General features: G+C 41.7%; 1 protein-coding gene across 7 annotated transcripts in view; it reads left to right on the top strand.

Moving 5' to 3' along the window:
- The window catches only part of MBD5 (methyl-CpG binding domain protein 5), a 121800-nt gene that overhangs the window by 23892 nt on the left and 76964 nt on the right, over positions 1-20944 (top strand). For 6 of the 7 annotated variants that reach the window (XM_053947298.1, XM_053947299.1, XM_053947296.1 and 3 more), the window contains exon 2: positions 6783-6969. The exons of the other annotated variant lie outside the window; for it this stretch is intronic. The gene's annotated coding sequence lies outside the window, so the exon portion shown is untranslated. The remainder of the gene's footprint in view (positions 1-6782; positions 6970-20944) is intronic. 7 annotated transcript variants of the gene reach the window in all.

Consider the following 20944-nt stretch of genomic DNA (forward strand, 5'->3'; position numbering starts at 1 on the left):
TAACAGGCACCGGGGGTCTGCGAGCACTCTGCCATGTTTGCGTGGCTAATTGAAAAAAGGAGGTGTGTTTGGAGCAGTCTGGCTCAACAAAACGAGTGTGGGAAAAGGTTGTCTGGTTGTTAAGGACGTGTTGGGATGCCAGGGGAGCATATGGTCCGTGGTGAAAGGTCCGGGGCGCGCGCGGCTCAGCCGGATTCCCAGCGCTCTCACTTCCTTCCCCTGTGCTCCCGACCTGATCCCAGCCTCCCGCATCTGTGCCTGAAAAAGTGACTGATGGCAGCCCTGCGTCACTCTGAGTATTATAATGTGAAATTTATTCCTGTTGGGAGAGGGCTCGGCATTACAGCAACTGAGCGCAGGCAGAGGCTGCGAGCGAGCCTTCCTGACACGGGTTTGTGGTGGTGTAATTTCCAAGTCGCTCGGTGAAATTTCAGCCATGTAAATTATGTCTGACTCACGCTCGCAAGGATTCAAAGTCAGCTTTTAAAAGACACTTTTTGAAGTTTTCAGTGTTGCAGACGCACGGCTGAGGCAAAGAGCAGAACATGCGAGCAATAAACAGAAGATCAGCAGGCTCGGAGCTTTCTTGGCAGTTGTATAACACCAATATAAATTTGCATTCCTTTATTTTGTTTTGCTTTTAAGTGGCCTTTGCATGATATCTTTACTTTTCCCATTTATAATGAGGAAAAAATTGACTGCTATCAGAGCTGAGACGTGCCAAAAAGGGTGGGAGCTTATCACTTGTGAACTTGCAGAATGATTTTCTGTCATACTCCGTGTGTATCGCAGGAGTTCATCATTGCAAGTATTGAAAATGTCACAGGAGAAATTTCATGTTTGATTTTGTAATTAGAGAAGTTCCAACATGATTTGTTTGGGGTTTGTTGGGGCGGATTTTTTTTTTTTTTTTAGATGAAAGGAAGACAAGGCTCAACGCTACGTGCAGTGCCTTGTTTGACATGAACAGTTCAGATTTGTCTTCCAGCTCTGCATAACTTTGTAAGGATTAAAGTGTCTAAGTCATACAATTCTTGTAGGATCATGGAATGGTTTGGGTTGGAAGGGATCTTAGAGATCATCTTATTCCAGCCCCCTCTAGGGATACCTTCCACTATCCCAGGCTGTTCCAAGCCCAGTCCAGCCATGCCTTGGACACTTCCAGGGATGGAGCAGCCATGGAGGAACCTGTGCCAGGGCCTGCCCACCCTGCCAGCCAGGAATTCCCAATCTCCCACCCATCCCTGCCCTCTGGCAGTGGGAGCCATTCCCTGGCTCCTGTCCCTCCATCCCTTGTCCCCAGTCCCTCTGCAGCTCTCCTGGAGCCCCTTCAGGCCCTGCAAGGGGCTCTGAGCTCTGCCTGGAGCCTTCCCTTCTCCAGGGGAACATTCCCAGGGCTCTGAGCTCTGCCTGGAGCCTTCCCTTCTCCAGGGGAACATTCCCAGGGCTCTGAGCTCTGCCTGCAGCCTTCCCTTCTCCAGGGGAACATTCCCAGGGCTCTGAGCTCTGCCTGGGTCCTTCCCTTCTCCAGGGGAACATTCCCAGGGCTCTGAGCTCTGCCTGGAGCCTTCTCCTCTCCAGGTGAGCACTTCCAGGCTGGCTCCAGAGGGGCTCCAGCCCTGCAGCAGCTCCGTGGCTCCTCTGGGCTCTCTCCAGCAGCTCCAGGTCCCTCCTGTGCTGGGCCCAGGGCTGGAGGCAGCTCTGCAGGTGGGGTCTCACCTGATGGGGGCAGAGAGTGACAATCCCCTCCCCTGACCTGCAGCCCTGCTCCTCTCTCAGCTGGAGCAGCTGCCTGCAATTCCCAACCTGCAGGTGAGAGGATTTTCCCAACACCTTTGCCAGGCCTGACAGACACAGGAAGTGACAAGGAGAGCTCAGCCTGCTTTAGCTATGAACTTACAAGAGAACCCACTTCATCCTCCAGCAGCAACATCAAAAACTCCAGAGCAGAGGAGCTCCAGCCTTGGGAGCATCCCCATGACCCCAACCTGGAGCAGAGCCCTGTGTCCCTTATCCTGGGAAGACCTTTGAGCACTGCAGGAATATTTCTGTGCCCAGCACCCCCCCTGTGTGCCCCTGGCCGTGCCAGGTGGCCCCTGGCCATGGTGACACAGCCCTGGGAGCCCCGGGGGCCTTTTGGTGTGGCAGCAGCAGATGTGAGCAGAAAGGGCCTCGCTCGGGGCCATATGGTTTATAGGGACGTGGGGGTGCTGCTGGGCTGGCAGCTGGTGGCAGCTCAGGGATTAAATGCAGAACGGAGCTTTCACTGAATTCTCTGTGAAGCAACGTGAAGAAAAACATGCTTGAGCCTTAGAAGTGCCCAGACAGCCCTGTTAGAGCATACAGAGAGAAATGCTCATTTAAACTTCCTTTCGTGCCATCTTGAAGAATTTTAGTGCTAAATTTCAGGATTTTAAAGTTGTATTTAAGGATTTTAATGTTGTATTTAAGGATTTTAATGCCATATTCAAAATTTTCCAGCGCCCGAACTTCTTCTCTAACGTAGCACTCAGGACTTTGGCTAAGATGGCTCGTTCTTGTTGTGTATTGTATTTTTTTGGGAATAGTGGTGGATTTTAAAAAAGGAAAAAGTAAGAATATCCTGAAATTCTATGTATTTATAGTCAGCAAGTTGAATCAAGGAGAAAAAAAACCCTTTTTTTTTTCTGATTTAAGAAACCACACTATTGCAGGTGAAAATATGTAGTAGAAAGTGTTACACAATTAAGTGTGTGGCCCAAACAGTTATTTTTGTAGTTCTATCTATCACTGATGATAAAGCATCATTAAAAATGGGTTTTTTCCCTTCCATTTTGAGGCCACTCATCTTTCTATGCAGCTTTAATTGGGCAGCTCTAAAAGGGATGTGGGAATTTAGTATGGGAAATTGAAATGGGATCCTGTTTAGATTGAGTAGAATTGGAACAGCCCTCAGAATTTAGAAAGTTTTTTTTTTCCTGTAATTAAAGGATAGATGTATAAATCAACGTTCCCTTTAAAGAACCCCATCAGTTCTTCATGGAGGCAGCAATTGTGGGACCAATACCAATTTAAGGCATCTGCTGCAGGTGTCTCAGATGGACCTCAAGTCTGAAACCAGATTTTTCCTATTGCTTAAATTCTCAACCAATAGGATGGGATAAAACAAAAATTAAAGGGAGAGGGGAACAAAACACACACCAGTGGCATTGAGATTGTTTTTGTTGTCATTTTTACCCATGGTAAATGTAGAGACTCCACCCATTTCTGTGATGTGGTCCATAGTTGTGGAACACAAGTTGAGTGATGGGTGCTGGGCTTTTCCTCATTGTCCAGCAGGGAGTCCAGGATCCTTGCTGGGGAGGTGCTGCTGCAACCCAAAGTCAACAGCAGCAAAAATAATGTGCAAAAAATGATGTGCAGTCACTGGCCCTTCTTGTCTTGAATTTTTCTTCCAGCTTCTCCCCAGCAAGCTTGGGCAAATTAAAATGGGGCATTTTCCAGGACTCCTTGATGATTTAATCCAACCTGTTGGGATACACCTTCGCAGAATGAGGATCCATCCCAGCTCAGGGCAGACAGCCCAGTCAGCACTCAGCAGGCCAAGAGAGATTTAGCCTACAGATATCACCTCAGTTCTGCTGCTCAACTGTCTGTTAAAAGTAATTAAAACACTCAGTGATAGAAGAAGAATCTGTGATTAAAATCCTAGGGCTTCATCCAGCTGTCTCCAAGGCTGAACCACTGAGGTCCTTCCGTTTCCTCCTATAAAACTGTTAATTGGGGAGCAGGGAGTTCTGGACAGTGGTTGAGTTTTGACCCATAGTGTTGTGATGGGATAATTTTAGCCTCATCCTTTCCAAGATAAAAAAATAAACATTGAGATTTTGATGAAGGTTGCTCTGGTTCATAGAGCTGAATGATTTGAATTATGGTTTAATATCAAAATGAATGGTACATGATGCATCTGCATAAACATTCCCATTTTTATAGATCTGAATCAGTGTTTGCTGTCTAAAATCAATGTGCCCTTAATTCCTCACACAGGGTGACATTTGACAAGTGGCAATGTTAGAGAATGTTGGAGCAATCTCATAAAAGGTGGATGTTGGTCTCTGCTTCCAAGGAACAAGAGGAAATGGCCTCGAGTTGGTCCAGGGAAAGTTTAGGTTGGATATTGAGGAAAATTCCTTCATGGAAGGGGTTGTCCAGCCCCATCCCTGGATTTAAAAACCACGTGGATGTGGCTTTGGGGACATGGGGCAGTGGTGGCAATGGATGATCTGAAAGCTCTTTTCCAACCCCAACAATTCTGGGATTTTATGAAAAGGTATTGGGTATCTAAGTATGTTCTGATAGCTCTGTCCATACTTTAAAAAATGATATAAGTTCACAAAGCAAACAAACCCAACCCTTTCACTGCCAACTTTTGTATTCCAAACATTTGTATTTGGAAGTTAAACTAAATATTGTGTTCATGGAATTGAAGGTGTGGTGGTGCAGAACAGAGAACGTCCAGGGCAGCATCCTGAAAACTGACATCGTTTCTCAGTAGCTTTTGAAAAGAATTCCTGCAGAATGGAAATAAGGTTTTGCCAATCACAAATAGATTGCCAGATTTCAAATATTTACTTAGAAGAAATCTAAGTTAATTTCATTACATTTTTCATTGGCTAAAATCAAGAATTCTTGGTCAACTAAAGCATTTTTAGATTAATTTTTGAGTTCTGTAATTTAATAAGCTTTAGACATGAAGTAATTCCCTATATTACATTATCTTTTCTGTTGGGTTACAATGTGCTGATACAAATGAGTATATTCTGATGTTTGCAGGTGTGAGAGGTTGCATTTAAGTGAAGTGCAGTTTAGATCAAGTCCATCTGCTCTGGCTATAGATTGGCCTTCTCTCTCCCTTTATTATTCCCTCCACGAGTAAATGATGCCATGTGAGATTCCTGATAGATCCTCCATAAACTCACCAGCAAACAAGGAATATTTGCTGAATATTGCTATTATTAATCCTGATTATTTTTTTAATGAAAATCTTCATCTTTTTCTAAACAACTGCAGACTCTCGAGCTGGCTAGGTCAGGAATTCTCAGACAGTTTAGTGCAGGAAAAGGCTGAGCTGTGACACTGGGAACGGTCGATGAGTGAGATTCTCCAGTGTCCTTGCTGGAGGTGCCATTCCCAGATGGGTTTTCCCTTTGTGCAGAGTTGGATGAGCTGTTGTGGGGCTCAGCCTCGTTGGAGCTGTAATTTATGAACTCCCCTGAAAGCCCTGCTCTGCTCCCCCGACGTCTCCGCGTGATCCCAACCACAGAATCTGTAGCTCCGGTGGGATCGCGGCCGCCCTGATGCGTTTGTGTCATCAGAGGGTCCCCAGTGGAAGGATCTCCACAAGATCAAATTCCTCCTGTCCCATGAGCCATTCCTGGGGCTCTGCTGCGTCGTTTTGGGTGTCTCCTGCTGGAATTTCCATGGAGTGTGACTCCAAGGATGTAACTCCTTTGGAATGGCGGTGGAAGGGCAGCGGAAGTTGCGCTTTGTCATCTCTTGATGTTCTCGTTAAAGAAATTCTCTCTTCTTCATGTGTGGTTGTTGTCCATGGGGGTTTGTCCCTGGAGCTCATGGTTTGGAATCTCCTCAGTTCTTCTGAAGAACAATTCTGAGTTTTCAGCAGCTTTTTAGCAGCTGATGAATGACATGAATGACTGCTCCGTGCTCTGGGTTTAGGGAATGTTTGCCTTTTTCCTGGTGTTTCCTTTCCTGCCTCACCTGTTCTTGCAGCATTTTATGGAACTGCTTTGGTCACTTTGCTGCACTTTCTTCTTATTAAAAGCCCATTTTTAAGATAACTGGTGCCTACGGAGAATCTGCCTTTAGTCTTTGGACGTTTTATAAATATTCTAAATAGTTACTTTGTCTAGACTTGTAACTCATTTGGGTTTCTACCCTCAACTCAATATGCCTGCTAGATAATCTTTTTTGTTGCCTCTTTGTTACCTCATTTATTTAATGTTCTGCTCTCACTTTGTGCCCAAAGCCTTGACATTGAACACACTTTGCAATTTTTTCAACACTATAGTTATTTTTTACCTGTTTTTTGATATACCAGATAATACCAATAAATATATATTGTCTTTATTTCCATTAATTTCCTTTCTTATTTGCAAGTTCAAGCACAAATTTACAATCTGCATATTCATGTATTTTAAACAACTCCAAGATATATCATCACTCAAAATAGTAAATAGTGTAGTTATTAGTCCCCATAATTGCCCTAAAAGTTGTAGCAAATAATTTCTTTGTTATCTTTAGACATTGTGGACTCTAATTTATGTGTATACCAGACCTTGCCTTAGTGTTCACTACTCATGTTGATTTTAAATGCTCATGGAAAGGGAGTTTCTTTTCCCAAATGCAGCAGCAGTTCGTGACTTCTTCAGCAAAGGAAACCCAAAAAAGAGGGATCTTGGAAATATTAAGTTTAAAATAGTCCCTGTGGGATCTAAACTTCGTGTTGACTTTTCTCTGTTGTGTTTTGGGAATTTTTTGTCTTCCTTAAAGGCTGTTGGAGTTTAACTGAGGACACAGTCCAGAATTTAAAATCTAGTAGTTCAAATACACAGAGGTTAAAGATTGTGACTCCATCTCAAATCATGCTTTGAGTGAAGCTTTGCACAGGAATGGTTTTGCCACACAAATATTTTACTTGAGTTGAACATTTTTCTTACTCTTTACACTTATGCAATTGTAAAATTTAGATTGAAAATTGTCTCCTGTTTGTTGCTCTGTTTTAGTGAGAGCCCAGTGCCTGTTTGATCCAAGCTTGCCCACAATTCCATGGAAGGAAATAAATGCTGGCTGTGCAGGAGTAGGGATGGAGCACATTTCAGCTTTTCCACCTGTGGCACAGCTGGATCAGTGAGAGAAGATGAAAGCCAGAAGATCAAATCAGTTTGGACAGGAGAACTGGAAGTGCAGGAGGTCAGGAGGTTCCTCATGTGAGGAATTATTACCAGGCTAAAATGAGAGAGTTGTAGTTTTAGTTTATAAGATTCTTATTGACATAAATAAGAAAATAAGGGATGATGAGGAGAACTCACATCAATGGAGGGAATACAGAGGGGAAGATTAATGTGATTTAATTTGGGGGATGAAGAAATTTCAGGAGCCCAAACTCTGCTCAGAAAGAAGAGATGGATTTAGGGCTGCAGAGCAAAGCTTGAAGAGGGAGGTGAGGGGGAGAAAAGTCATAAAAATTAATTAATAAGGCTTCAAATTTTTCAGATAAAAATCTGTCTCATATTGTTGGGCTTTGTGTCTGGCACCTTCCACTATCCCAGATTGCTCCAAGCCCTGTCCAACCTGGCCTTGGACTCTTCCAGGGATGGGGAATCCACAGCCACTCTGGGCAAGTCACTGCCCTTGAGACACTGAGGAAATACCTGATGGAAAAGGTTGGGAAAGGAGCCTGGGGGAGGATTCAGGGAGCCTGAAGTGGCTTATTCAGGGAGCCTGGAGTGGGTTCAGTGTGAGCTGGGGATGTGGAGGGAGGCAGGTGAGAGCAGCCAGGGAGACAGATCAGAGATTTCCATCTTGGAGCTATTTTAGACTCCCTTGTTTTCCATGGGGAATTCCCATTCAGCAAGGAACAGTGCCATTCTTGTGGAGTAATTCAGTGAATCTTTGTGATAGAATCTTACATTAGAAACTTGTTAAACTGTAGAAAATACTCCCAAGAATTATCCATTGTCATCAAAGCTTTTAAAAATAAATGAGTGTTGCAGAGAAGGGGTAGCACAAAGTTAACCCAGGAAGCCACTTTACCTCCTAACCACATTAAACCCAAAGATTATGATGATTAAATTATAGCATTATTTATACTAAGTGAAAGAATTCCTAAGAAATCCATGAATTCTGTGCCTTTTCCTAGCAGAAAGCAGTGACTCAACAAGAAACTGACACTGTGACCTCAGCTGCCTAAAAGGACTCAACTTGCTTTGAAAAATATTTCCTTATGTTTCAAAAGAAAGAAAGAAAATCTTGCTGAGGTATTAAGATTTGTTGGCAGTATCTCTTGCTCCTACAGTAGGCAAAATTCAGAATATCTCAGGCCTTGACAACCAAGAAATGAAAAGTTATGGGACAAGAAAATCCAGATTTAAATCTTCCCCTGCTGAGCTGGCAGTTTGGCTGAAAATTGTTTGCATGGTAAGGTGGAGTTGCTGCGAGTAGGGGAAGGAGCAGTTGAAATGTCTAAATGGAGCTGTTGATTGGATTTCAGGAGATTTATTAAACTTTCCCTGTTCACCTCTTGGACAGTCTTTCTGCATGTTTATGTTTCATTTCCATGGTAAATGGGGCCCGTTTTCTATCAGAAAGATGAATGTGAAGCAGAGGTGTGGGTTTAGTGATACTCAGGGTACAGAGCTGCTTGTCATCCAGGGAGGGGCAATCACAAAAGTGCATTTCTTCCTGGAGGGTGTGGAAAAGGCAGAGACAGACGTGTCCTGGAGGTGCACAGGGAGAGGCATGGGACACAGCTTGGGAAAAAGGAGATTCCAGTTAGGTACAAGGAAAATAAAAACTCTGGAGAAGTTGTAAAATCTGTGTCTTTGTAGGAATGTGAGACTGGATTGATAATGGCCTGAACATCCTGATCGAGTTGGACCTCCCTGGAGCAAGAGGTTGGGTTGGAGCCCTCCAGAGCTCCTTTCCAGCTGGTGCATTTTGTGATCCCAACCATAGGAAATGGAGATTTTCTGTGGAATAAAGGAGTCACGAGGCTGTAGGGCAGGAATCCTGCCCTAGGTCAGCACAGGGGGGTCTCTCTGGCCTGGGAGCACTCCAGGATTTCCAGGGCCCCACCTCTGTCCTGCCTTTTGGCCTCGGTGTGTTAGCAAAAGTTAATTCAGGTTATAATTAGTACAGCAAGAAATCAGGTGTGAGGCTCAGCTCCTGGTGGTGTGAGTGCTGGGAGGGGTGAGGTGCAGGGCTGGAACAGGAGTGAATGTGAAAATGCAGCAATCTGGGATCAGTTTCTGATCGATTATAAAGTTACATTTACTCTGTGTTAATTATTTTTTTCCTCCATTTAACCATTGGATTTCTTGCCATCACACTGGTTTTGGATGGCAGGATTATCTGCAAACACATAAACATTTATCTAGCTTGATTTCCTATAAAACCATATAATTCTATATTAACTTTACACAGCAAAAACCATTTTGGACTTTCTGTGAAGAGCATTTTGCTATGAGATTTTTGTCCTGCTGATATCCAATGTGTATTTTTGTATTTGATTATTTAGTGTGTATTCCTGCTTTCATTATTTGCTGTAGACAGGCTACCAAAATCAGAGATTTCAGGAAATACCTGGCTTTTCTCACAATTTCAGTACCAGAGGCTCATAGATCACAGGGTGAGTGCTGGACACAAAAATCCCATTTTAGGAGCTCGGTGCAATGCCCTGGAAGGATGTAACTGGTTTATGACTTATGGCCATGTCTGCATGGACACTCACTCCAAGGGATTCCAGCCACATGATTTAGGATTCCTACTTCAGGGCTAAAATGCTGCTTTGCCTTATTTATCAAAGACACCTGAATGTGCCTTTGTCCGGTCTCTTAAGGAATAATGGCATGGAAAGAGGAAGAGAGGGGAATTGCAGGACAAGGTTTAACAGCCTCCGTGGATCTGACACTGTAAACAAGGGAAGATAACGGGGAAATGCTCAGGCTGGAGAGCTGGAAATAAAGAGTGAAATGGAGAAAGAGAAGATTAAGACTAAATGTCAAGGAAGAGCATTCAGCAACACTCGTGGCTTTTTACATGATTCTTCCAAAGAAAGCAAGTTAAAAACTGTTTTGAGACAAAGGCCCTTCTTTTTTTCTTTTTTTTTCTTTTTTTTTTTTTTGTTTGTTTGCTTTTTCATTTTTTCCTGTTTCTTTCCTTCAGCTTAACCACTCAGTGTAAAAGAATCTCATCTGGATATACAAAAGAATGCATTAAATTGTTGAGGCATGGCTGTGGATCTCAGCATCCCTGGGATTGCTGTGGTGATGCCACGGAGCTCCAGCGAGCCGGAGGCGCCGGCTGGGCCGTGGGGATCTGGGCGTGTTGGACACCTGGAGCAGCTCCAGGCACTGGGGCTGGGTGTTCCACAGGGTCCTGGCAGGGAGCTTAAAGCCCACCCCATTCCATGGACACCTCCCACTGTCCCAGGTGCTCCAAGCCCTGTCCAGCCTGGCCTTGGGCACTGCCAGGGATCCAGGGGCAGCCACAGCTGTGCCAGGGCCTGCCCACCCTCCCAGGGAAGGATTGATTTTCCATAGTAAAGAGTTCTGCTGTTTAATTCTCCGTGGCAAAGAGTTCTATTTATAGTGAAGAAATTTCTTTTGTAGCGAAGAATTTCCTTCACTGATTTCAGTGGGACTTGGTAGGAACAGAGAGATTGGAGTAGTTCAGGATTTAGTTTTAGGTGAGTTGAAAAACATAAGAGTAAAAACTAAGCTGAGGTTGAGATGAAGAGAGGAAGATGGGAAGAAATTAAGCTTTTATAGGAGTGTTCTGCTTTTTTAGTTTGCTTTTAATGCCTGTAAATGCTGTTGCTTTATTTACCACAAGAAGGACCTGCATGTGGAGTTGACTATTTAATTGACTATTTAATTGACTATTTAATTTGAGATTAGAACCATTCTATAAGAGCAAAAGGAGTGTGTATATTTACGGGGTGACAAAAAAACCACCCAAACTTAAACTTTTAAATGGGTTAAATAGTTGAAAGTTTTGAACAATATCATTATCCTTGGCTAAGCTTTCGATGTCTTTCCTTCAAAACTTCTGGTATTATCTCCGGTGGCATAAAATCCTTGCAGATCAAAATTGCTTTGGTGGTTTAAACTGATGAATTAAACTGGCGACACCTCCCTGAAAAGGATAATTTGCCTTTTTCTCCAGCAGCCAAACTGTTGGACAGAGTTCTGCCCACTTCCTCTTGCCCATTTATTTCCTCTCCACACCTCCTCTTTCTGTGGTGGTGTCTCTGTGGGCTAAAGAAACAGAGCAGCTAAAAGAGATTTTTGTGTGTTTTTATTGGGAGGGATGATTTAGATGGATTCTACAAAATCTCCTCCAATAGGTTCAGGTTTTGGGGGGAGTTGTTTGTTTTGCTTAGACCTTTGCATTTTTCTTTTTCCCACATCTGTATTTCCAGTCTTCTACCTATCCCAAATAACCAATAGAAAGTAAAAGATTTTGAAACATGAAGTACTTTGAAGAAACTTTTAAACTTAAACCACAATTTTATCTTTGGGCTCAAACTCCTCCTTGCTGTCCCGAGAGGTTTTATGGCAACACAGACACTCCAAATTTCCTTTTCTTGGAGAGCAGCCTGTGTTATCCATTAATTCCATGACCCAGCATGATCCAAGCAGCTTTTCCACAGTAGGGCTGGGAAGAGGCAAACTGGAGAGAGGCAAAAATCAAACAAATCCTCTGATCCATGGGGATCCTGAGGGAGTGAAGCCAGCACAGCCCTGGTGGTTCCTCCTGGTGACACAAACAGGGATGTGACAATTGTGGCTCTGCAGGGAAATGGCTAGAAAAATTAACAAGATCATTTTCTCTCCCAGAAAAATTCCAACCCTCATTTCAGCCAGGCAGGAAGGAATTCTGCTGTTATCTGCTGCTGGTTTAATTGTCCATGTGGCTGTTGTGGAGATGTCTGGGGTGATAGTGGTGCCTCTCCCAGCCCCCAGAGGAGCAGGCAGTTTCCCTGGAAGGTTTTCTTTTTAGTAAAGATAAGATGGAAAGTGTAATGATGGAGACAAAACTGATAAGGGCAGGAATATCAGAAAGAATGGCTGAGTAAAGGCAGAGCTTTGACTGAATGTGCCTAAACCAGGGATTTGTGCCAGTGGGAATCCTTGTGGCTTCCTGAGCTTTGGAAAGCACAGATTGCTGAGAAAAAAAATCATGAAGTCCACCCAGAATAATGTTTTTCCTTATTTTAATAAAAAAATTAAGACTTTTTCTTTAATATGCCTAAACCCTCTGCTTTTCCAGCAGGCAGCACAGTGAGCTGTGAGGGAATAGGATTTTATCTTTATTTCACAAGGAAGGAATACAGGCATGGCTTCAAATAAATTTGCTATTAAGAAAAAGTCCATTATTACATTTAAGGGGTGTTGTGAAGTTTCCAGGAGTGATTTGCAGGGGCTGATCTGTATGAGCTGCACACGCAGCTGAAAAGGGAGATAAATTCCTTTCTGCTAGTAACACAATCATCTCTCAAGGTATTTTTTATTAAATTAGATTGGTGTAACTAAAGTGCTCCTGATGTCATTTGTGGATGCTCTTAAATCATCAGCTAAAGAGCAGCTGATCTAAGTTTGGCCAAAGGAAGGAATGAAGTTTTGGAAGATTATATTCCTTGTTCCTGATTCCAATCAATCAGAATTTGATATTTGTGTACGGGCTTGTTTTAAAAGCATTGTAATTATGGCAGTGCTATAAATCTGATGTTAATGGAGAAGGAAAAAAATATTAAATGTGACCCATACTTTAAACTTAAATATTCAGTGGATGCTCCTTAGGAAATGAGGATGAAGGGGAAGCAGGTGAAGTAATAGGTCTGGGTGAATGTAGGCCTGGAAAAGTGGGATACATGGATTAAAAACATCTTAATTTTACATTAAGTCTTTTCCTGGATTTCAGTTTGATGCTGAACATGCCCTGATATATAAAGAAGTATTCCTCTGTTAAATCTTGGGGGATTTGGAGGCACTTATGAATTAATTTGTTTCCAGGAGTTCCATCAAAAGAGAAATCCTTTGTAAAACTGCAGGTGTTAAAATACAGACCAAAAAACATTTCTTGGTCTGGGAAATTAGACACAATCCTTAGATGAATATTGAAATTAAAATGCAGAAAAAAACCCTGAAACCTGTTAATTATTACTCTCAGATTACAGAGAAGTACTTTTCTAGACTTACTTTCAGGATTCTTTCCTTTAAAATAAACAAGATATTTGTGATTTCATAGAAACCCTTCCAATGACACCAAAATTTATTGTTTAAACATTGATAGCTGTTAAATAAATTAAAATATCCAGAAGAGAAGGGAGCAGTGCAGAGCCAGGGCAGCCCCAGCCATGGCAGTGCCCAAAACCAGGCAGAAACTGCTTGAAACGTGGTATAAAACTCTGCATTTTGTGCTGAATAATTATAATTCAGTGAAAAGAACAGGAAAATACTGTTGAATGGAAATTGTCATAAGATCAGCCAATTAACACAATTTTTCTGTTGCATTTGATTGCCTTTTCTGTCCTTGGAAGAAGCCAGAAAATAAACCAAGAGATGTATCTGAAGAGATGCATTTTTTTCTTTGGCTGCGTAACCACAGATTGATACTTTCATAAATTTACAACATTTTGGGCTTCTGAATGTTTCTAATTTCATTTTGGAGGAGAGGAATATTTCTTCAAACAACTGAGGCTCAACACTGCCATTTTTTTCCTTTTTAAAAGGAAGTCTCTGAAGAGATGTCAGTGTTTTATCTGCAGAGAAGTGTCCTCTTTTCAGGTTTTGATTCCATGTCATCATTCCTGGTACCCAGTATTTGAAAGCACAGGAGCATTAATTATTTTATAATAGTAAATGTCAGTGTGCAGTTGTCTCAAAACCCACCAAAAACAGAACTTTTAGCCCAACTTGCACCATCTTTGCAGCTTTTAAATGCGAGCACTGCTGGGAAATAACCATCCAGAAATGAAAGCTTTGTTTCCACAGTTGTTTAATTCATCCCCTTCAGTTTTTAGCTCTAAGTTTAGCAAAATGGGAGTGTGGCATCAGTTGCCTGTGCAGATTTGTTACAGACACAGCCTGCCCTGGAGGCAGCAAACACTGTCAGGGTGACAGCCACTGCCACAAACCAGAGAGGAATATTTTTGGAACCATCCAAACAGCAGAGGAAGAACATCCTGCTATAAACACGCTGATACTAGCATGGCTGCAAAAATATTATTCTCTTTTCTTCCTCAAACACACACAAAAAAAATAAACAACAGGGAGTGTTCTTACCCTTCCATTCATTTTTCTGGGTTTCACATTTTTGGGAGAAGCCTGGCTCTTCACAGGGTTGGAGCTGACAGGAGTTTTGTGTTTCCCTTCCAACTGTGTCACCAGCATAGCAGGGATTTGAGGAGGTCACTCAAACTCCCTGTGCCACCACGGTTTTGTGGGAGTGGAGTAAGGCTCTGTCACCTCCACGTGACTTGGGAAGGGAATTACTCTTGGGAGGGTATTTTTGGATACAGGAGATGTTTGGGTGAACAGCAGTGAAGATGCAAAGGGTTTTTTTTTTTTATACCTAGAAATCATAAAAAGCCAAAATCCTTTTTTTTTTTTTTTTGAGATTGTTGGGTTTGCTGCTGCGTCACCGGCGAGGTGAGGGACGTGTGAGTGGTCACTTGGTGGTTATTTTAATGAGTCTGAATGCAGAGAGCACTTGGGTGGAATATGAGTAAATCTCATTACTCTGACAGTGGTTGCCTGACTACAAAGAAAGTTTATATTTAGTAAACTACTCACTCCTGTGACCTAGTTTGCCGGGGATGATAATTTTCTTAGCGTGGCACTGAGCTTACTTTTCCCTGCTCAATTTCCATGAATGAGGGATTCTTCCCATCTCTAAATTCTCTTGGAAGTGAGCTCAGCCCAGGAATTCCTTCCCAATATCCCGCCCAGATCTCCTCTTTCCCAGTGGGAGCCATTCCCTGGCTCCTGTCCCTCCATCCCTTGTCCCCAGTCCCTCTCCAGCTCTCCTGGAGCCCCTTCAGGCCCTGCAAGGGGCTCTGAGCTCTGCCTGGAGCCTTCCCTTCTCCAGGGGAACATTCCCAGGGATTGCTCTGAGCTCTGCCTGGATCCTTCCCTTCTCCAGGGGAACATTCCCAGGGCTCTGAGCTCTGCCTGGAGCCTTCCCTTCTCCAGGGAACATTCCCAGGGCTCTGAGCTCTGCCTGGATCCTTCCCTTCTCCAGGGGAACATTCCCAGGGCTCTGAGCTCTGCCTGGAGCCTTCCCTTCTCCAGGGGAACATTCCCAGGGCTCTGAGCTCTGCCTGGAACCTTCCCTTCTCCAGGGGAACATTCCCAGGGCTCTGAGCTCTGCCTGGAGCCTTCCCTTCTCCAGGGAACATTCCCAGGGCTCTGAGCTCTGCCTGGAACCTTCCCTTCTCCAGGGGAACATTCCCAGGGCTCTGAGCTCTGCCTGGATCCTTCCCTTCTCCCTTCTTCACCCCCAGCTCTCCCAGCCCGTGGCCTCTTCCGTGCTCCTTCCTCTGCTCAGCCCTGAAGAGAGATGAGCTGCTAAAAAAGCCTTTCGAAGTCATGCAGAAAGGAAGAAAATGCAGATATTCGTGTTTGGAAGATAAATGGGATTTATTTCTAATGGAGTTTGTGTCTTGTTGAATGCTGGGGGATTTATTTCTTCCAGAAATATTTTGGTTCTCAGAAATTTTGGTAGCGCTGGGATTCTGCCTGTAGTAAAAAATAAAGTATCTACTGTTTATACATAGAGAGGAAACACATTTTTTTATTCTAAATACTTATATAGTACATATAATACTTATGTATATTATATGAGTTAGACTTAAATATTAAATTTATATATTAAATTCTGGTAAGGCTGGGATTTTGCCTATAATAGAAAATAAAGTATGTGTTTTCTATATACATGAGAAAACACTTTTTAAAAGTGTTTATACTTATGTATAAACATAAAATTCTATATACTTATGTGCATATAATACTTACATATAATATGTGAGTTAGACTTAAATATGAAATTTATATATTAAATTTTGGTAACACTGGGATTTTGCCAGCATTTTGCCTGTAGTAAAAAATAAAGTATCTATTGTTTATATACATAGAGAAAACACATTTTTTTATTCTATATACTTACGTACATATAATACTTATGTATAATATGTGAGTTAGACTTAAATATTAAATTTATATATTAAATTTTGGTAGGGCTGGGATTTTGCCAGTAGTAAAAAATAAAAAAAAATAAAGTATCTATTGTTTATATACATAGAGAAAACACATTTTTTTATTCTGTATACTTATGTACATATAATACTTAAGTATAATATGTGAGTTAGACTTAAATATGAAATTTATATATTAAATTTTGATAGTGCTAGGATTTTGCCAGCATTTTGCCTGTAGTGAAAAATAAAGTATTTGTTGTCTGTTTACATGGAGACAGCACATTTTTTTATTCTATATTCTTATATAGTTATAATATTTAAATATAACATGTGAGTTAGACTTAAATATGAAATTTATATATTAAATTTTGGTAACGCTGGGATTTTGCCAGCATTTTGCCTGTAGTAAAAAATAAAGTATCTATTGTTTATATACATAGAGAAAACACATTTTTTTATTCTATATACTTACGTACATATAATACTTATGTATAATATGTGAGTTAGACTTAAATATGAAATTTATATATTAAATTTTGGTAGTGCTAGGATTTTGCCAGCAGTTTGCCTGTAGCAAAAAATAAAGTATTTGTTCCCTATTTACATGGAGAAAACACAATTTTTTTTATTCTATATACTTATGTGCATATAATACTTAAATATAATATGTGAGTTAGACTTAAATATTAAATTTATATTTTAAATTTTGGTCGGGCTGGGATTTTGCCAGTAGTAAAAAAATTTAAAAAATGAAGTATCTAGTCTTTATATACATAGAGAAAACACATTTTTGTATTCTGTATACTTACGTACATATAATACTTATGTATAATATGTGAGTTAGACTTAAATATGAAATTTATATATTAAATTTTGATAGTGCTGGGATTTTGCCAGCATTTTGCCTGTAGTAAAAAAAAAAAGTATTTGTTGTCTGTTTACATGGAGACAACACATTTTTTTATTCTATATACTTATATAGTTATAATATTTAAATATAACATGTGAGTTAGACTTAAATATGAAATTTATATATTAAATTTTGGTAGTGCTAGGATTTTGCCAGCAGTTTGCCTGTAGCAAAAAATAAAGTATTTGTTCCCTATTTACATGGAGAAAACACAATTTTTTTTATTCTATATTCTTATATAGTTATAATATTTAAATATATATGTGAGTTAGACTTAAATATATGAATATATACAGCACAGCACAGCATCCCCAAAACTGCCCTTCACCCAAATACCATGAAATTTATAAAATTAGTGAGGCTCTCCTACTTTCAGTTAAAATATCCTCTTGTTTTCTGGTGGTAATGAGAAAATTCTGTTCTCTGGGTGTCAGTAAAATGGTGAATAGCTGTTAAAAGCAGGATGGAATTCTTCCTCAGGACAGTCTTGGAGTAGACTCATCTGTCATGTGATCCCATTAGTCCTCGCTCATCTCTGACTAAAACAATCTGACCCTCTTTGTTTATTTCTCACTTCAAACTATTAATTTAAAGGAAAGTCTGAGGCAGTCTTTTCAGCGTTTCTGTGCAATAAAAAAAGGAAAACACTCGTGTTTTCCTGCTCGTTCCTCTCCAGACGTGGCCTTTGGAACTGAGCTGGATTCTGAGCTCCGAGGAGAATCCAGCCCTGCTCATTCCTGCATTTTCCTGCTCCTGCACTGCACCCTCAGGTGTGAAACACAAAGATCCCTTCAGTGTTTTCCCAATCTGCTGCTCCTTTACCTTTGCCACTACAAAGAAAAAAAAAAAAAAAAAAAAAGGAAATCCTTTCCTAACTCTGTGTGCAGCTATTGTGTTATGCATCGAAAATTTCTGCTGTTTCCTGCGTGCATTTATCTTGCTGTGGAATAATTTTCATGTGACTGGAAGGATTTTTTTTCTCACAAACAAGAAAAACACCTCCCAGAGGCAACGACTGATGGAAATTGCAGAGGCTTTGGAGTGTTTCTGTGGTGGTGCATCCCAAATATTCCCTTATCTACCAGAAAATGATGGGAGATTTTGCACCTCTCTGAGCTGATGGGTTTCTTTTTATTCCTAAACGTCTCTAGGAAGCTCAGGCATGTTTGTCACCAGTGAGACTGAAGAATTATCATGGAATCCTGGAATGGGTTGGGTTGGGAAGGACCTCAAAGCCCATCCAGTGCCACCCCTGCCATGGGCAGGGACACCTTCCACTGTCCCAGGCTGCTCCAAGCCCCATCCAGCCTGGCCTTGGGCACTGCCAGGGATCCAGGGGCAGCCAGAACCTCTCTGGGAAATCCATTCCAGGGCTTCACCTCCCTCCCAGTCAGGAATTTCTAAGTTAATTTGATTTTTGATTTAGTAATGAATTTTTGAACATTTAAATAATTCCTGTCACGTATTCAGACAGTTCAGCTTCTTCAAAGTTGTTGCATGGGAATAAATGAACAAAAAATTTATAGGAAATTCCGTATCTCAGAAGATAATAAATGTTGAGTTGTATCTAAAGAAATGTTTTGTCCCCAGTCCAGGAAGAAATTTGAAAAAAAAAAAAAGAGGAATCAAAACAGATTCTTCCATTTGAGCAGAGACATATGTTTGGTGGGTTGGCACCAGACTAGGATGCAGAATCCTGTAGAACCAACTCTTCATACTCTGGGATATTTAGAGGAACAACATTCAAAATAAAGTGCTGGAGAACAGAAGAAAAAGAGAAGAATTTAAAAAAGAAGAACGGGGAGCACCTGAAGAGCAGCACAGAAGAACTCCAGGCACTGCTGGGCTGTGGTGACCAGGAAAGGTTGTTCAGGATCCACAGGGATCTGTTGGGTGGGGCTTGGAACAACCTGGGATGAAGGAAGGTGTCCCTGCCCATGGCAGGGGTGGCACTGGATGGGCTTTAAGGTCCCTTCCAACCCAACCCATCCTGGGGTTCTCTGTCTCCTTTGTGTATCAAATGTCTTAGAGGAATCGACGCCGTAAATCACAGAAAACATTTCATTTCATCCAAAAATTCCCATTAATTGGAGGTGAGGTCGTAGTGACTCCTCCTGGTCTTAGGGTGATGATCATAAAATCATATTTAGAAAAAATTAAGCTCTCGGGTGCCATTCAGCAAAATTAACAGGTCCCAAGAAATTCAGCAGATTCCCTTGAAAGATGTGGTTAAACACAGAAGAAATTTCTTCCCAGAGCTGTGCTGCTCCAAGCCCTTGGAGAAGGCTTAGAGGTTTTGAGAACAAAATTAATGATAGCCTTACAATTATTGCAGTTGTTCTGTTTGAGAGTGATGATTAAATCTGATCAGAAATAACATCTGCAGTGGGAGCAGAGTTTAAATATCTGGATTGTGGCTGTGCAGTTCACAAAGAAAATAGAAAATATCATCTATTAACACAAAAGGCAACGTGAGAATGATTTACTTGTCAGGCAAAAAAAAAAAATAAAATACAGATCTTTTCATGGCACTGAAAAAAATCTGGGGAGATTAAGGACTGAATGGGAAATCTGAAGTTTGGTTGATAGAAAACCTCAGCACCACATTATGTGAACCAAGTCACTTTAAGGGGAGACTCAGAACCACTTTGGAGACTCCAAACAAAATCTGTTTAAAATGGCACAATGAAATATTTCATCATCATCCCAGAGTTGCTCCATATTATGTGTTCTCCCTTTAAAATGCCATTTTTCACTCCAATTCTCAATCCGTTTCCCAGCTTCTTGCAGGTGGGATTTCCTCTTTGGAGCCACTGATCCAAGCTTGTGTGCTGAACTCATTAAAGGAATCAGTTGTTGGATCCTGCCTAGGCTTCTGTACCAGTTTATTCCTTGGACTTTGTTGGGTTGGGTTTAGGGTTTGGATTAGGGTTGGGTTAGAGACCAAATAAAGGAAACAGAGCTGTCAAAAAGTGCTGGTTGAACTTGGTGATCTCAGAGGCTTTTCCCAACCTTAACTACCCCTGATTCTAAGGGGCTGTAGGTTTTGGCTGCACAAGGCGTGGATTTAAAGGTGATTGGGTTGGGTTTAGTGGTTTTGGGGCTGGAAAAGCCCTCCAAGGTCATGGAGTCCAAGCTGTGGCCATCCCCACCTTGTCACCAGAGCCCTGAGTGCCACCTCCAGGCCTTCTTGGACCTCACCAACCTTTGGTGTCCTGGATTGGGTTCTTCAGTGATGCTGAGCTCATCACCAGATCTTCTTCTCCTCCTGTTTCACAGAAACTTCTGTGACTTCCAGGTCTTCCTCGAGCCTTCAATTATGAAAAAAGCATTTTTCCATTCCTCTCCTGCCCCTCCACCCCACCTTGAACCATATCTGGACGTTCCTCACCAATCTGTGGGTTGCTTCCAGCAGCTTTTTAGGAGTTCCGTGGCTCATGTGGTGTCTGGAATGTTTTCCCCAGGCTGACCCGTCCATCCTCAGCTGGGCAGGCCTGGAGGTGCAGGGACAGCCAGTTCCTTTCTCAGGTCTCCATGAGAAAGAGAGGGAACAGAATCGTGGGCAGTTCTGTTCCAGGCACTGATGGGAGTTATTTCCTCCACGAGGATTTGACATTTTTGGAAGCTCTAGAAAGAGCAGTGTCCATGTAGGGATTCCATAACTTGCTGGTTTGTGGGAGAAGTTGGTTTGAAAGGACTTTTTTTTCTCAGGAGGCTTTTCCTTTGCTTAGACTTGGGTTCCTCCATGCTCTTAGAAAGTCTAAACCAAGTGGAACTGACTGAGTAAAAACCAAAAATTGTTTATGAGACAAAAACTTTTAGGCCTGATGAGTTTTCTAGTGATTGAATTTTTTATATTTATCTTTCCATAGCTACAGAGAGATGAAAGCAGCACTAACAAATGATGCCCTGGGGTTATATTGTTGAATAATTTTATTTTTTAAACTCCTAACTGGCATTTACAGTGACCTTGTCTTAAAGTTACCTTTAATTTCAGCCTAGGGAGGTGGTTTAACTTTTCATAATCTATTAGTGCTTATAATATGTCACATTTC

The sequence above is a fragment of the Vidua chalybeata genome, chromosome 7 (assembly GCF_026979565.1).
Source record: "Vidua chalybeata isolate OUT-0048 chromosome 7, bVidCha1 merged haplotype, whole genome shotgun sequence".
NCBI classification, from domain to species: domain Eukaryota; kingdom Metazoa; phylum Chordata; class Aves; order Passeriformes; family Viduidae; genus Vidua; species Vidua chalybeata.